Below are 18,948 nucleotides of genomic sequence, written 5' to 3' on the forward strand. Positions count from 1 at the left end.
ATGGCTTTTTAATGTCTTTTAAAGATTCTGCAGATTGTATTAGCCCTAGCTGGAGTAGATGGCCTGGAGAGATTAGGGTTACACTTTTCTCTGAGCAAAGCTTGTACTTCACTATGTCTTCCGGAGAAGTTTGTAGCTCCATCAAATGCACAAGCAGCCATCTGTCTGGGGTTCATTTTACAAGCATTTAACTCTTCTAAGATGTCACAGATGCAGTTGATGTGTCTTCTATAACCTGAACATCTAGAATGTATCTACTGGACTACCACGGGCATCAAGATAACATATGCAATGACTTAATACTTGATGTCTATTTGCATTGGTGCATTCATCAGTCATGTATGCACATATTTTGAATATGGTGACAGAGTTCTTCACTTTTTCAACTGCTGAGTCTTTCACTGTTGCATCGCATGCTTCTAGAGAGTCAGATGAGTTTTTTCAGAAAGATAGCGAGCATTTGCCAGTCTTGTTCAAAACAGTGTCCAACTTCAGGATTAACAAGTGACAATGCATTTAACATTGGCCTCCAGTTTGTAGAGTATGGTATCTCTTGCTTAAATAGAAAGTATGATGCAACAGCAATGTTGGTTGTGTCTTCTGAGTTGTGTCTTCAGCATTCTTAACAGTCTCATTAAGTTCTTCTAAAATTGGCTTTGACCATGACTGTCTTATAAGGCTTTCTGCATGTTGATACAGTCCAGAGGCATGGTGTTTTGCAGCCTTTTCATGTAGGTTGTCAATATTGGCTTAGCTGATCAGTATGGCAACCCAAGCTCCTCCACTTTTACTATATAAATATATGATATGCCCACATATTGAATACTGCATGCAGTTCTGGTCACCCCATCTCAAAAAAGATATATTGGAATTGGAAAAGGTAAAGAGAAGGACAACAAAAATGATGAGGGGTATGGAACAGATTCCATATGAGGAGGGAATAAAAAGACTGGGATTTTTCAGCTTGGAAAAGAGACGAATAAGAGGGGATATGATAGAGGCCTATAAAATCTTGACTGGTGTGGAGAAAATGAATAAGGAAGTGTTATTTACCCCTTCACTTAACACAGGAACCAGGGGTCACCAATGAAATCAATAGGCAGCAAGTTTAAAACAAACAAAGGAAATATTTCTTCACACAATGCAAGTCACTCATGGAACCCATGGAACTTTTTGCCAGAGGATGCTGTGAAGGCCAAAATTATAACAGGGTTCAAAAAGGAACTAGATAAGTTCAGGGAGGTTAGGTCCATCAATGGCTATTAGCCAGGATGGACAGGGATGCAACACCATGCTCTGAATGTCCCTAGTCTCTGTTCGCCAGAAGCTGGGAATGGATGACAGAGGATGGATCATTTGATGATTCCCTGTTCTGTTCATTCCCTCTGAAGCACCTGGAATAGTAACTGTTGGAAGACAGGATCCTAGGATAGATGGACCATTGGTCTGACCCAATATGACCATTCTTACATAAAAATAATTATAATAATAAAAAAGTTTAGTACAGAAACTCCCCAAGATAATGACCTCTTGAGATAGTGATGTTATGTTATATCCTATATATACCTTGGCAAATAATGCATTTTTAAAATCTTGGCCTACTAGGAAACATATTTATATACATTTCCCAGTCACAAATCTAGCATTCTGGAGCAAAGTCACTAAAACATAGTCCAATGCTCTGGCCTCTGTTGTTTGTCGTGCCCCCGTTCACTCTATTGCTCTGCCCCAATGGCTCTGCACTATCACCTTCTGCTGCCACCTGCTACTATGACCTCTGTGAGTTGGTCTCTCAAGGTTCCACCCAGCTCTCAGTGATTTCAGCTCTCAGTGGGGGAATCTCGCTGCTAGTGCAGGCTGGGCTGTCTCTTCCGCAGAAACACTGTCCCACAGCAGGTCTAAGCACTTAGACCTGGTTATCAGTGATTTCAGATCTAGTGGTCATTTAACAAACCAAAAGACTCTCTATGAAGCCTAATCAGCTCTATTTCTAAACAGGCAAGAGGGGCAGGTCAAATAGTGCCTCTGACTCTTAGGCAGAGCCCACACCACCAAGCAAAATACCTGTGCCCCACCCTCTCTCTCTTCACTAGGATATGGTATCCAACCTCCTGCTTAGGGAGTGCCGGTTCAGCTTCGGGTGACCAGGGCTTAATTTGTAATGAAAGAGGTGCCAGGGGCTCAAGCAAGTTTGTTACTTCATAACTGATGTGAGAAGCCCCGAGGTCCCAGAGCTATGAACGGCCCGATCCTAGATGTGCTGGGTCTGAGCCCCGGCAAGCCCGTATCACAAATTACTGCAATGAGAGAGACCCCACTCATTCAGGAAGGCTAAGCACAGTGTCTGGCTGCCTTTACTCCTACAATATGGATAACAGACTTTCATGACCCCCACATTAATACTTAGTGATTTGTAACCCTACGCCAGCCAAAACTGATCACTTGGTAGCACAGCTCTGTCTGCTGGATACCCAGGCAGAGTAGGTGTGTGCATGTAAATACAGTCTGGTCCTGAGGCCTTTTCACCCACCACTGGCTCATCACTAGTGGTCAGGGGAGAGCTCATTCAGACCTTGCTTATAAATAATCATTTGAAATTAGTAGGTAAGCCAATATAGCCAAAACAAATGTGCTGACATAGTCATAAATAACAGTTATGTGAGGAAGCCAGTCTTTGTTCATACTTTTCAAACCTATTATGCTTTCTCAGGTACAAGTATTTTCTCATATACTGTATATGCTTTTAAAGTGTGTATTAATGTTTCAATTTCAATTCAAATTTCCAACCAACGACTAAATTGGCAACACTGCATGTACCTGGGAGGGGGTGTAGGGGAAATTCAGGGGGAGTCTAGGGAAATCCCTGGTACCGCTCTACTGGGCGCTGGTTAGGCCTCAGCTGGAGTTCTATATCCAATTTTGGTCACCAATGTACAGAAAGGATGTAGAGAAACAAGAAACAATTCAGAGGCAAGCGACAAAGATGATCAAAGTGATGGAATGCAAGCCATATGAGCAAAGGCTGAAGGAACTGGGTATGTTTCGTCTGGAAAAGAGGAGATTAAGTTGGGATGATAGTGGTCTTCAGATACATGAAAGGCTGCCATAAAAAAGATGGAAAAAAGTTCTCTTTTGCCACAGAGGGCAGGACAAGAGGCAATGGGTTCAAACTATAGCATAACAGATTTAGATTAAATCTCAGGAAAAACTTCCTAACTGTAAGAACAGTAGGTCAATAGAACAGACGCCTCGAGAGGTTGTGGAAGCTTCTTCACTGGAGGTTTTCAAAAGGAGGCTGGATCCATCTGTCTGAGATGGTGTGATACATTGGTGGGGGGGAATAGCTCCCTTTGATGGACACCCAGCCGGCCAGTTAGCTGTAAAACCCCTCTTGGTCTGTTCTCTGCTTGCTTTACCTATAAAGGGTTAACAAGCCCACAGGTAAAAGAAAAGGAGTGGGCACCTGACCAAAAGAGCCAGTGGGAAGGTAGAACTTTTTAAAATTGGGAAAGAAACTTTCCCTTTGTCTATTGTTCTCTGGGCTGCAGGGATGGAGCAGCAATGCTGTGTAAGGCTTGAACCAGGTATGAAAATTCATCTTCCATACCTAGAAGAAATTATTTGGATCGGGAATGTTTAGTTAGACACAAACAAGTTTATTTTTTATTTTGGCTTGTGGATCTCCTCTGTGCTAACCCCAGATGCTTTCGTTTGCTTGTAACCTTAACCCTTTACAGGTAAAGCAAGCAGAGAACAGACCAAGAGGGATTTACAGCTAACTGGCTGGCTGGGTGTCCATCAAAGGGAGCTACTCCCCCCTCCCCTCCTTTATGTATCACAGATGGTTTAGACACAACAAATCCTGCATCTTGGCAGGGGTTTAATCTAGATGACCCTTGTGATCCCTTCCAAAACTATGCTTCTATGAGTAACATAACTCCATCTCATCTTCTCCATAACTATCAAGTGCTGTGCAGCTCCGTGTGGGACATTTTATGCAAAGTATTTAATGAACTAATCTGCAAATAAATTATATATGGACCGCAAACTTCAACTAATGGGTAACACACCCTGTGCTAGGCAGTGGCAGGGGAGGACATAGAGCTAACAAAACTTGGGAGCTCTGGCTGGGGGAACTAGGCTGTCTGATAGACCCACCCAGCTATTCTAACATCGCTGCCACCAGCGGAGAATTATGGAGCTGAATATTACCACTGCAGACTCAGCTAGAAAAGAAAAGTGACTTCCCTCAGGTCATATAGCAAAGCAGCAGAAGAAGCAGGATTAGAACCCAGGTCACTTGACTCTTGTGGCCTAACCACAAAACAACACTGAATGTAGCACAGCGCTCTAACTGATAATATTAATAGTTAATGCCTAGATTCCAAGGCCAGAGGGCCCATTGTGATCATCTAGCTGACCTCCTGCATAACACAGGCCATAGAGAATTACACCAAGTGATTCCTGCTTCAAGCCCATGATTTCTGGATAAGCTAGAGTAGATCTTTTAGAAAGATATCCATTCTTGATTTAAATTGAGTAGTGGAGAGTCCACCGCATCCCTAGGTAAGTTGTTCCAATAATGAATTACACTCACTGTTAATTTTTTTTTAAATCTTATTTCAAGTCTGTATTTGTCTAGCTTCAGCTTTTAGGGTTATTCCAGTGATGATCTCTCTAATGCTGAACAACACCTCTCTACTTCTACTTGATATTCCCCTCCAAGGATTGCATTTGTTCTCTTAGCCACCGCATGGCACTCTGAGCTCATGTTCAGCTGATCATCCACCGTGACTTCGTAAGTCTTTTACCGAATCTTGCTTTCCAAAATACAGTCTCGTATCCTATAGGTGTGATCTATAGTCTTGGTTCCTTAATGACTTTGCATCTGGCTGCATTTAAACATGTTCAAATCAGCCCATCTTACCATGCAATCCAGATCACTCCATAGAACCAATCTATCCTTATTAAGTTGTCAGCTACTCCGCTAGTGGTTATCCATAAAGTCAGTTTAACAACAAATATCAATTATTTAGGTAAATAACCAGAGTATGCAGCAGCTTGTAAACATATTTTAGTCATACTTTAAAATTATTTCATAGCAATTTATAACATATAGTTCATTCATATAGAATCTATTTTAAATAAATGTATGCAAGGCAAGAAAGAATTATTCAATGTAATTCCATTCAGAGAACTTTCAGGCTGGGTCTATATTATCATTTTCATCTATGTTTGTCAATAGGTATAACATATAGCTGTCCCAAGTACCATGCAACTGATGTTGAATTCAGTTGTCTCTGGTGTGGACTTGGTCAACCAAGTTCAACATCTGTTTTATCAAGTCATAGTCAACCCCTCATTGTCAAAAGCAGTTGGAAAGTCTAATGCAGATACAGCCTCAGTTGAGAGGAGATACAATAAAACTTAGTTGTACTGTAGGCTGAACCTATTCTTGTCTGTATAAGAACATTAAAATATTATGGACTAGATTGTGCACTGTGCCTCTCAGGTACAGTCCAGCAGGCTGTGGAGCAAAGGTGTCTGTAAGCATTTCCTGTGATCCAGACCTTAGAACCACCATTTGGATTAAACTCTCTTAAAGAAAGGTTAACCATGGTGCCAATCTCCGCCAGCACAGTGGCACTGTGGATGGGGATCCCTGATATAGTAATCCCAACGGTGCAAATACTCCTCCAACTGCTATTGCATAGCACATCAGTCACTGTTTAGATGGTACTCCACAAAACAAAGGTCAAGATGAAGATGCTTACCTGTACAGATCATTTTATCCACACAACATTGAGCTCTGCTGCATGATCTTTTCATAATGATTAGCTTCTTCGACTTGTTGGCCTCATTCTGATTATTGCCAGCACATCTCAGAGGAGGCCATCTTGCAGATGTGCTGCCAATTGGTGTGAGACTGACATTTAGGCTCTGGTATACATCAGAGGAGAGGAGGAGATCGAGGACCAGCTGAAGTCAGTAATTTTCAATATTTTAATAACTGATCAAATGGCTGAGTAACTGGTCAAAATGGTTATCACTCAGATCAGCAAGCAGTGTTGTGAGAAAATAAAGGGATTCAAAGTCCTATATAATAGGGCCTATAACTATCGCAGTCAGTCTGGTTTATGACTACCCCTTTTGCCAAGAGCTGTGTCAGGGTTCCCTCACCACTCTGAACTCTAGGGTACAGATGTGAGGACCCGCATGAAAGACCGCCTACGCTTATTTCTACCAGCTTAGGTTAAAAACTTCCCCAAGGCACAAATCTCTATTTGTCCTTCGACTGAGGTATGCTGCAACCACCAAGTGATTTAGACAAAGAATCAGGGAAAGGACCATTTGGAGTTCCTATTCCCACAAAATATCCAAGCCTACACCCCCTTTCCTAGGGAGGCTTGAAAAATAAACAAGGTGAGCACAAACCAGACCCTTGGGTTTGTAGGATACTAAAAACCCAATCAGATTCTTAAAAAACAGAACTTTATTATAAAGAAAAAAAAGTAAAAGAAGCACCTCTGTAAAATCAGGATGGAAGGTAATTTTTCAGGACAATCAGATTCAAAACACAGAGGATTTCCCTCTAGGCAAAACTTAAAAGTTACAAAAAACAGGGATAAACCTCCCTCTAGCACAGGGAAAATTCACAGCTAAAACAAAAGATAAGCTAACGCACTTCCTTGCTTTACTTACAATTTTTGTAATCTAGATGCTTAGTTCAAGTAGGGCTTTGGGAGATGAATTTTCCCTGTCCTGTTTCCTCACTAACCCGAGAGAACCAACAAATGAGAACAAAGCAAAAACCTGCCCCACAGATTTGAAAGTATCTTCTCCCCTTATTGTCCTTTTTGGTCAGGTACCAACCAGGTTACCTGAAGCTTCTTAACCTTTACAGCGTAAGGAGGGATTTATGATACCCTTAGCTGTATGTTTATGACAAGCTGGTTCAAATAATTGGAACTTATCCCCTCCACTCAGACCGAGGTGCTTCTGGACAGCATAGAGGCTTAGTGCAGTGCATTGGGGAGTGACAAGAAAGAGGCAAAGGTTACCTGGCCCATGAACCAGGAAAAGCAAGGGGACAAGGACCTGAACTGAGACATGCCACACACATTGCCAGAATCCTATAATCTGCTGAGGAAAACCAGGATCCAGAGATGGTGAATGAGCAGCTTTGCAGGAGGAAGAAGAGAAATAGAAGACTGAAGGGCTCCTAATACCAGGTATGTGGCTTTTTATTGTAATATGTTTCAGTGGGGATTGGGTTTGCTCAGAGCAGGTCTAGTTGACATGGAGGCTATAGCTCAGATGGTCACTGATAGCCTGTCTACACTAGCACTCTTGTCTGTGCTACCACTGCTGGAACTGTACTGGTGGTAGCAACACTGGATTTTTTTTTAAAGTCTAGTTTAGACACACCCTTTGCAGCCCACTAATGTGATGTGTTCTTGTCTAAATCTTCAGTTTTACAGAGGGGCTGATGCATTTTGGACCAATTGCAAATTTTATGTGGCCTTCCCTGTCAGTTAGCAACAGAGTATAGCAGTAGTCCCGACTTAAGGTACCAGAGACACAGATCACTGTGGACATGTTTTCATTTTAATGGAACAGGCACATTCCAGTAGTTCAGTACATAAAAAATTAAGTTGCTGTTGAGGAAGTGACTCATAAGCAAGACAGAAAAAGAGCATGACTTGTAACAGGTTTACAGGACTGAACATGACAGGCAGTTTGGGTTTGTGCCCTGAGAAATAACAAGCATTGACATTTTATTATTGTTTTGGCCCCTTTTCTAACATTCATAAAGCAAACATGTCTGGTTTTGGGGCTATTAAATATTTACATTTACATAAACCTTTGCCTCTTTCTTGTCACTCCCCATTTACTGGAACTGTTCTTTTCTACTCAGCTTTTTTATACACATTAATGTGTTTGATCCAATTAGTTATTACAAAAAATATAATTTCCAGTTAAAGTAACTCAGCAAGAATGTACAAATAACCATTTCTTGGCTTTTGCCCCCCTTTTAAAAAAAATCTTAAGAGAGCCATTAATAAGGCATTAATTACCTTGCCAGAGGCAGCAGCTGTTATAGTTGTGCTCTATGAGGTGGAAAATCTTCTTGTATCAATTGCTCTTTAACAGCTTCTCCATTCTCTCTGGAAAGTGTGAAACAGCTGCTGGTATGGACATGTTTCCATTCCATCTTGCATTTCATGCTTATTATAACAAATGTTTGTTCAAGTCACAATATCAGCCTTTAGTAACAGCGCATGTTTACATACGAAAATATTAATTCCCCATTCTGTGTGAAACACATGAAAATTTAGTTTAGCTATAGTAACTATACTGACATAAAAGAAGAAATACTCCAACCCATGCAACATTTACTTAAATACGTCTGCGTCAGTGGTGGCTAGCAAACAAACAGCTAAGGTTTTCATCAAATCCTTTGGAATGAGAGGTTAAAGGCTTTTTATCACAGTCTAAAAGAGATTTACAACACCCTGACCCATAGGTGCCGAGCTGTGGTGCACCGGGGCTGGAGCACCACAGGGAAAAATTGGTAGGTGCTTGGCACCCTCCGGCAGCTCCTCGCCCTGGCCTCCCGCCCCAGCTCCACCTCCACTCTGCCTCTGCCTCCTTCCCTGAGCGTGCTGCCATGTCCTGCTTCTCCCCTCTCCCTCCCAGTGCTTGTGCCGGGAAACAGCTGTTTCGCAGGGCAAGAGCTGGGAGGGAGGGGGAGGAGGGGTGAACACAGCATGCTCGGGGAAGAGGCGAGACTGGGGCAGGGATTTGGGAGGGGTCCAATAGGGGCAGGGAGGGGGCAGAGTTGGGGGCGGGTCTGCGGGGGTGTGAGCACCCACCGGCATCAAGGAAGTTGACACCTTTGCCCTGACCCAGGCAAAAGCTCTCTTTCTCCTTCACTTTTCCAAAATTTCAGCTTGTGGGGAAGTAAACTGCTGACTCCTCCTTGGTTTAGCTGGGCAAAAAGTCTTTGCCAAAAAATCCCTTTCTTTGAGCCCTGAAGGAAAAACAAAAACAACCCTAGACCCTGCCGCGCCGGGCAGCTGGGACCCCCACCACAGGCTGGCAGCCAGGACCCCAGGCACGGGGCAGGAGTGGAGCCCCATGTAAAACCTGGGAGTGCTGCAATATCCCTGCAAACCCCCAGTTCCCATGCCTATGCTGCTCAGCTCCCCCTCCCCGCTCACTGCCCAGAGCCACTCCATAAACCTTCTCAGAGACCCACTCTCCTGCACCCTGCCCCCCCCCCCCCGCGGCACTCACCGACCTGCTGCTGACAGAACAAGAAGCATGGTCTCAAGCTGCAGTGGGGGAGGTCTAGGTTGGATATTAGGAAACACTATTTCACTAGGAGGATGGTGAAGCACTGGAATAGGTTACCTAGGGAGATGGTGGAATCTCCATCCTTAGAGGTTTTTAAGGCTCGGCTTGACAGAGCCCTGGCTGGGATGATTTAGTTGGGGTTAGTCCTGCTTTGAGCAGGGGATTGGACTAGATGACCTCTTGAGGTTTCCTCCAACCCTAATATTCTATGAGTCTATGGTTTATGACAGGAGCACTCCAGCAGGCTTCTGGTCGCTGTACGCCCCTCAGCAGCCTGGACTCAGCCCCAGCCAGACCGGAGCAGCTAATTTGAATTCTTTTTTAGCACACAGCTGGGCCACAACTGTGTGCTAATTGGGCCGCATGTGGCCCACGGGTTGAGAACCACTGGGCTAGAGCTTGTTACCTAATGAAAATCTTTTGTGGAGGAGGGGACTCTGTTTTACCACTTGAACATGCCACTATGTATCCAGTATGCCTTAGCTGTAGCAAAAGCCTGCTATTGGGTCACCTGCAGAAGGCATTAAACATACAGAGGGTTTCTCTCAGGTAAGCAGCAGCTGCAGCCTCATGAAGATTACTTGCTCCATAGAGGACAGATAGAAATGTGTAGAGTGTTCCTAACCATGACAACACCTTTCCTGCGACACCTTTGTCTGCACAATGGCTCTTGGAGAAGGCTCTCCCATGGATGGAATCCAGAAGCTGAGCACATATGTGATTCACTGGTCTGTACTGAACCTCACAATTCCCAGCTCCCATCACTGGTGGGCAGATATCCAGGGTGGACACTGTTGACTTCATGCCCATTGATTATTTCAGTCTGTTTGGAAGTGAGAATTTTGTCTTTCTTTGTTACTCAGGCCAATATATATGCCAATTCACACCTACACTTACCATCCCATTCATAGGTGCAGACCTAAGTCCCCATGTGTATACCTGAAATAAGGAGATTTGGGGGTCTCCAGCTTCTTTTGGGAATAATCAGAAAGCAGAAGTTTTTCATTATTGGTCCATGAACCCTGTGCACTCTCCCACATTGTTTTCTCCCACATTGTTTTTACACAGTGATGGTCAGGGACAGGTTTTTCTTCTTCCTGCACTACTTTCCTCCACTACCATCAAAACACAAAGACTATAAGCCCCATCGATCTAGCTTTGACAAGCTGTACAGGATCAGATCTCTCACACATCACCTCCTGGGGAGATTTATTGAAGTGTGACGCCCATACCTAGAACGATATAGATGCATCTCTGATGAAGTTCAGAGGACATTGTGTAGCATTCTGCTGTACATCTCCAGTTACAGTCATGTTATGGGACTGACCTTTGTAGAAGGGCGTTAGAGCATGCATGTTATTTGTACACTTTCCAGTACCCCTAGCAGAGAAAGCCTGTCATTCCCAGTGACTTGGCAGAATCTAGTGACATTGTCTGGGAGCTTGTTAGCTCCCTTTACACACAACAGTGGCCATGAGAAATGCCATTCTCACTTTCAGGTGATGTAAATAAGAAGTGGGCAGCATTATCTCTCATAAAATGATTGTACCCAGTGATGTTTGTTTTAGTGATTGGCTGAAAAAAAGTATGACTGAGTGGACTTGTAGGTGCTAAAGTTTTACATTGGTTTGTTTTTGAGTGCAGTAATGTAAAAAAAATTTTACATTTGTAAATTGTACTTTCACAATAAAGAGATTGCACTACAGTACTTGTATGAGATGAATTGAAAAATACCATTCTTTTGTTTATCCATTTACAGTGCACAATACTTGTAATCAAAAATACCAAGTGAGCACTATATGCTTTGTATTTTGTGTTGCAATTGAAATAAAATATTTGAAAATGTAGAAAAACTTCCAAAAATATTTATAGTAAATTTAAATTAGTATTCTAGAATTAACAGTGCAATTAAAACTGATGAATAGTGACTATTTTTTTAATCATTTGACAGCCCAAAAAATAAACTTTTCACAGTTAGTTCGCTCCCGTGAGATCAACTTGAGATGAGGTGGTTCCTTAACTCCCCTACCGGGACACTTCGTATTCAGCCATTTGATGAGAATTATTAACTTTTGGGACATGTATACCACAGTATAAGCTTGGGAGCAAAAGGGTAACTCAAATATGTAAGTTAGTCACTCACAGTACTGTAACTGGACAAGCTCATAGTGCAGGTAGGGGCAGACAACACTGGGAAGTAAACTTGATGTAAACGAACAGGTACTCAATTCACCGCAGACTGTTTACAAACATTCTGTTTCTTATTGCTTTTAGAACAGATGCATCCTCACCCCACCTTGATGTGAAAACTGAGTTGAAAACTTTATAAATTTGAGCCCTCGCTGCTTGGCAAGATCCCTTGGCCTCTTCTAAAGATTGATCTCTGTTGTTCAACACACATCTATTGCAAAAATCTGAAAAATAATTCCCTCCCCATACAAGCTAGCTGCATACTAGTTATTAATTATTTTGAAAAGCAATCTGAGAAATTTGATAACCAGTGCACAAGGTTTGGTATTTGAGGCTGGTTTAGGGACTGGCACCTACATGCTCGCTTTAAATCAATTTAAAATCGTCCATCCAGCTGAGTACTTCTGAAAGGAGCCAGGGAACAAATTCCAGTGGGTTGCCTTTTTCTGCTCCTTCAGATACTCCTATAATTTTCAAATTATGCAGTGAAACCTTTCCTCGAGCTCTGCCACTTCAGATTTAGAAGATAAGTCTAGGGCTTTTCTGCACTTGGGCAGAGAGCCTTTGTACCTGAACTTCCACCAATGACATTCTCCCTTCTGCCCCACTTCACCCATCCTTTCAGTGCTTTTTAGAGAAGAAATAATTGAGGTAACAGTCACTTGTATTTTGGCCTTGATATCTACTGTGTCTGCAAAAAAGAAAAGGAGTACCGGTGGCACCTTAGAGACTAACAAATTTATTAGAGCATAAGCTTTCATGAGCTACAGCTCACTTCATCGGATGCATTTGGTGGAAAAACAAGGAGAGATTTATATACACACACACAGAGAACATGAAACAATGGGTTTATCATACACACTGTAAGGAGAGTGATCACTTAAGATAAGCCATCACCAGCAGCAGGGGGTGGAAAGGAGGAAAACCTTTCATGGTGACAAGCAAGGTAGGCTAATTCCAGCAGTTAACAAGAATATCAGAGGAACAGTGGGGGGTGGGGTGGGAGGGAGAAATACCATGGGGAAATAGTTTTACTTTGTGTAATGACTCATCCATTCCCAGTCTCTATTCAAGCCTAAGTTCATTGTATCCAGTTTGCAAATTAATTCCAATTCAGCAGTCTCTCGTTGGAGTCTGTTTTTGAAGCTTTTTTGTTGAAGTATAGCCACTCTAAGATCTGTGATCGAGTGACCAGAGAGATTGAAGTGTTCTCCAACTGGTTTTTGAATGTTATAATTCTTTACGTCTGATTTATGTCCATTCATTCTTTTACGTAGAGACTGTCCAGTTTGGCCAATGTACATGGCAGAGGGGCATTGCTGGCACATGATGGCATATATCACATTGGTAGATGCGCAGGTGAACCCTCTGATAGTGTGGCTGATGTGATTAGGCCCTATGATGGTATCCCCTGAATAGATGTGGACAGAGTTGGCAACGGGCTTTGTTGCAAGGATAGGTTCCTGGGTTAGTGGTTCTGTTGTGTGGTGTGTGGTTGCTGGTGAGTATTTGCTTCAGATTGGGGGGCTGTCTGTAAGCAAGGACTGGTCTGTCTCCCAAGATCTGTGAGAGTGATGGCTCGTCCTTCAGGATAGGTTGTAGATCCTTGATGATGCGTTGGAGAGGTTTTAATTGGGGGCTGAAGGTGATGGCTAGTGGTGTTCTGTTGTTTTCTTTGTTGGGCCTGTCCTGTAGTAGGTGACTTCTGGGTACTCTTCTGGGCAGCCAGGCTCCCAGGCAGCCTCTATGCTGCACAGAGCAGTGACCCAAAGTGGCCGGCCTGAGAAGTACTGTCCGGTCCCTTCTGCTTCCCACCTGGGCCTGGCTTCCAGGGACAGGGGCAGAGCATGCTGGGGGGCAGGCGCAGCAGGATAAGGGAGCCCTCGCCTCCTTCCCCCACAGGCCAAACAGAAACCTGGGGGGATACTTTCTGGACTCCACATGCCCTCCTCTATGCATCGCTTATGGCCCCTGTTCTCAGTGGCTCCTCAGCCTTTCTGGCACTCCCTAGTTTTCCCTCCTTAAGGGATGAGTCTATGAGTCTAACTCACTTAGTTATGGTTTTCCCCCCTTAAGGGATGAGTTGCCCCAGCCCTCCTCCTGGAACTGCGATTGTATTTTAGATACTGCCTCTGACTCTTTCCACCAGGCAGGAGTCACCCAACTCTGCTCCTGGAAGCTGAACTTGTAACCTGGGCCAGCTGCAGGGCTTTAGCCCCCCCTTCCCATTTAGCTGGCCCCCTTTCCCACTTCGTCCCCAGAAGGCCCAGCATCAGCAGCCTAGGCTTCTGCTGCTTCATGCCTGCATTACTACAAGGGAGAAAGCAGCATATACGGCTTCCCTTCCTAAAGCTTATCCCGGTTGGCTGGGGAAAGATGGGAACCTTGCCCCACACACTCTGCAAGGTGCCTGGCCTGGGACCCTTAAAGGGACAGTAACAGAATTCCTCCCAAATAGCAAATAATTCCCAGGACCATTTCCTCTTGCCCAATATCTCCTCGGTCTTTGCATGTCAGACCTCCCAAAATCTAATAGAGGCTATGCCGCATGACAGGGATGGGCTGACCCCCCTAGGCATCCTTACTCTTAAGGGGCAAAATCATCCCATCACAGGCTCACAAAGAGAAACCCTTGCAGGGTCCAATCCCAGTTGCACCTCTGAATTACTCATGGTTAGTGCTAGGAGGCTGTAACCCAGGTCCAGGTCTGAGAGCAGGCAAATTGCAGAATTCCACCCCAGAAGAGGTAAAGGCCCAAGGCCTGACACCTCTGTGTGTGCGCATGCACATGTGTGGTGGGCAACCAGGGAGATCACAAGAAGGGACAGCAGGAGCAGCCTACCTAACCAACTGTGGCAGAAGTACCCTCAAAAGGTACAGAAGAAAGCAGGCACATGGCATATCTCCCCCCGTCTTACCTGGCAAATGAGACAGCTAGCCACAGAAGTTACTATATACGTGCACGCTCCTTGCAGGGTGGAATGGCTCAGGGGTACTAAGGAGCTTAAGGGACGTATTGAGCTTATTGGGGTAATGGGATGAAATCACCCCATACTTAGGTCAGTACCTTACATGACAATACTGTGGCAGCTATAAAAAATAACTGTTGCATATCCACACTTGCTCAGTGTATAAATGTAACACTCCACAGTATGGCTGTTCGCTAATGTTTGTGGCAAAAACCATTGTAATATTGTCATCTGCAAAAATCAAACCAAATTTTCAGCTGTTGTGGTATTCAACTGAAAGGGGAAAATTGAATATGACACAAATTAAATACATTTTGGGGGAGAGAGAATTGGTGGGTTGCAGCTAAACACAAATTTTCAGCATTAACACTATTGAATATTGTTTAAATGTTCTCTGTTGTGATGTAATAGATCATATGTGAAACATAACCCTTACATGTATTGCAGTATCTTCATAAAATGTGAAGCAGATGCATTTTAAAAATACAAGCCTGTGCTGCAAAATATTATGTTTTAGCTGGACAAAACACTTTTTATGGGGTGACTCAAAAAACCTGGGAATTAGTCCCCCATTTAAGACAGTTGTAAGAGACTATTCTGCTCACACAACTAGTACCGCTCAGTGGGTAGAGGGTTCGACTGGGCATTGTGACCAGGGATGGGGGTGAGAACACACAGAAAACTGAAAAAAGTGGGAAAGGCAGCCTGAAGAAGCAGTTGAAAGCACCGTGGCTGACTTTGGAAAAAACCTGGGAAGAGGTTTTTGGGTTGGGGGTGAAGAGTATTCTCGGTGCTGTGAGCAAATGAAGCTGTTTCCTTATATGTTCAGAGACACAGGACTTTGTATATTCTTAGTAAAGAAAACGGCATCAAAGAAATACCTGACTACCACCCATTTCTATTCCCAACCAGATCACTCACAAAATTAGCCACTTGGGGTAACAAGTACATGCTACAGAGTAGCAGCCGTGTTAGTCTGTATTCGCAAAAAGAAAAGGAGTACTTGTGGCACCTTAGAGACTAACAAATTTGTTAGTCTCTAAGGTGCCACAAGTACTCCTTTTCTTTAAGTACATGCTATGCATTGTCCAGTCAGATTCATTCCCTATGACCGAATAAAGTAAATGTTTCCAAGAAATAAAAGCAAGAAATGCCAATATATTGTCAGAACATTGTTTTTCTAGTCTGTATGGGAATGGGTTTACGAACATTGTAATGCAGCTGTGTCAGAGACATGGAAAACACCCAACATGCACTCTATCTCTCAGTGGTAGACTAAAGCATAAGTAGGCAAATTTACTGCACGGACAAAATAAGGGGAGGCTGACAGGAGTCGTATGGGATACAAGGTGTGCTGGCATACAATAATGGTTAGATGCTTTCCATGAAAATGAGGATAGTTGTGACCGGAGTCCCAGGGGAGCCAACTGGGGTCACTCAATTAGGGTGAACTGCAAAGAATGGGGCAGACAATGCCCAAAGCTGGTGGATATTCCAATACTTAGATTTACCAAACCAGTACAAAACAGCTTCTATAAGACCTCACTGGTTACCCAGAAGCCACAGCGTAACCTCACTTGTTCCCTTAAAGTAACCTGGCCTCAGGCCTCCACCTAGACACCCAAGTTAAATATAATGAGGATTACTGAAAATCTTATTCATCATATAAAAAAGTTCTACCAATCCCAAAGGATCAGACACATTACAAGGATAGCTCAGTGGTTTGAGCATTGGCCTGCTAAACCCAGGGTTGTGAGTTCAATCCTTGAGGAGGCCATTCAGAGATTGGGGCAAAAAAATTGGGGATTGTGCCTGCTTGAGCAGGGGGTTGGACTAGATGATCTCCTGAGGTCCCTTCCAACTCAGATATTCTATGATTACCTCCCAGGTTAATGAATATTCCTGATCTTACCCAAATACATACTTACAGCCAATTCTTAGAAACTAAACTAAAATTAATTAAAAAGAAGAGAGAGAGTATTGGTTAAAAGATCAGTATACATATGGCCATGAGTACAATCTTGAGATTCAGATTCAGAGCAGAGATGTCAAGTATCAGGGGTAGCCGTGTTAGTCTGTATCCACAAAAACAACAAGGAGTCCAGGTGGTACATGAAAGACTAATAGATTTATTTGAGCATAAGCTTTCGTGGATAAAAACCTCACTTCTTCAGATGGAAGAGCTGGAGCAGAGATGGTGAGCTTTGTAGATGCAAGGAGTTCTTTCAGAAATAGTTCATAGGTTATAGTCCAATGTTTATATTCAGGGTGGTCCAGTCAGGACTGGGATCTCAGTCCTTATGGCTTAGGTTTTCCCTACATGAAGCCTCAAGCAGATCTGAGATAAGGATTGGGACCCAAGGGTCTTTTATACAGTTTTCTAGCAGCCACTTGACCATACAGTCCGGGGTGAACAATAGGCTTTTGATGTAACAATATGTTTCCTAAACCTCACCGGTAATTAACTACATGGATTAACATAAAATAATTTATCCATTAAGCAGTTTATCACAAACTTTAAAGATAGACAATGACATTATTGCACCCAAGATTCATCTAAATGTTAATATTCCCTTTTGATCTCTGAATCAATAGCTATAGTGACAGACAGGAACTGTATGTTTACATGGCTAACATTTATGATTACACACATATAATTAGAATTACTTCTAACTTCTAACAGTATAGGTTTGCATTTCAAATTTCTAGCCTATCTACCATTGAATGGCCCTAATTAGCATTTGCATACTTTCCTATCATGACTTTAAAGGTTGGCTCTGGGTTATTTACCTTGCAAGCTGCTTAACCCTTTCTGGCCATACGTCACACTTTTCAGAGTAGCAGCCGTGTTAGTCTGTATTCGCAAAAAGAAAAGAGTTCTTGTGGCACCTTAGAGACTAACAAATTTATTTGAGCATAAGCTTTCGTGAGCTACAGCTCACTTCATCGGATGCATTTGGTTGAAAACACAGGGGGGAGATTGATATACACACACAGAGAACATGAAACAATGGGTTTTATCATATACACTGTAAGGAGAAAAAAAGAAAAGGAGTACCGGTGGCACCTTAGAGACTAACAAATTTATTAGAGCATAAGCTTTCGTGAGCTGTAGCTCACGAAAGCTTATGCTCTAATAAATTTGTTAGTCTCTAAGGTGCCACCGGTACTCCTTTTCTTTTTGCGAATACAGACTACACGGCTGCTACTCTGAAAACTGTAAGGAGAGTGATCACTTAAGATGAGCCATCACAGCAGCACGGGGGGGAGGGAGGAAAACCTTTCATGGCGACAAGCAAGGTAGGCTATTTCCAGCAGTTAACAAGAACATCTGAGGAACAGTGGGGGGTGGGGTGGGGTGGAGAAATAACATGGGGAAATAGTTTTACTTTGTGTAATGACTCATCCATTCCCAGTCTCTATTCAAGCCTAAGTTCATTGTATCCAGTTTCCAAATTAATTCCAATTCCGCAGTCTCTCGTTGGAGTCTGTTTTTGAAGTTTTTTTGTTGAAGAATAGCCACCCTCAGGTCTGTAATCGAGTGACCATAGAGATTGAAGTGTTCTCCAACTGGTTTTTGAATGTTATAATTCTTGACGTCTGATTTGTGTCCATTTATTCTTTTACGTAGAGACTGTCCAGTTTGATCAATGTACATGGCAGAGGGGCATTGCTGGCACATGATGGCATATATCACATTGGTAGATGCGCAGGTGAACGAGCCTCTGATAGTGTGGCTGATGTGAAGATGTCATCAATGTAGCGCAAGTAGAGTAGGGGCATTAGGGCACTGCGATGGGTACCCGCATGGCCCCACAGTATGCCAACATTTTTATGGCTGACTTAGAACAACGCTTCCTCAGCTCTCGTCCCCTAATGCCCCTACTCTACTTGCGCTACATTGATGACATCATCATCTGGACCCATGGAAAAGAAGCCCTTGAGGAATTCCACCAGGATTTCAACAATTTCCATTCCACCATCAACCTCAGCCTGGACCAGTCCACACAAGAGATCCACTTCCTGGACACTACGGTGCTAATAAGCGATGGTTACATAAACACCACCCTATATTGGAAACCTACTGACTGCTATTCCTACCTACATGCCTCTAGCTTTCATCCAGATCATACCACACGATCCATTATCTACAGCCAAGCTCTACGATATAACCACATTTGCTCCAACCCCTCAGACAGAGACAAACACCTACAAGATCTCTATCATGCATTCCTACAACTACAATACCCACCTGCTGAAGTGAAGAAACAGATTGACAGAGCCAGAAGAATAGCCAGAAGTCATCTACTACAGGACAGGCCCAACAAAGAAAATAACAGAACGCCACTAGCCATCACCTTCAGCCCCTAACTAAAACCTCTCCAACGCATCATCAAGGATCTACAACCCATCCTGAAGGACGACCCAT

The sequence above is a fragment of the Dermochelys coriacea genome, chromosome 3 (assembly GCF_009764565.3).
Source record: "Dermochelys coriacea isolate rDerCor1 chromosome 3, rDerCor1.pri.v4, whole genome shotgun sequence".
In the NCBI taxonomy this organism is placed as follows: domain Eukaryota; kingdom Metazoa; phylum Chordata; order Testudines; family Dermochelyidae; genus Dermochelys; species Dermochelys coriacea.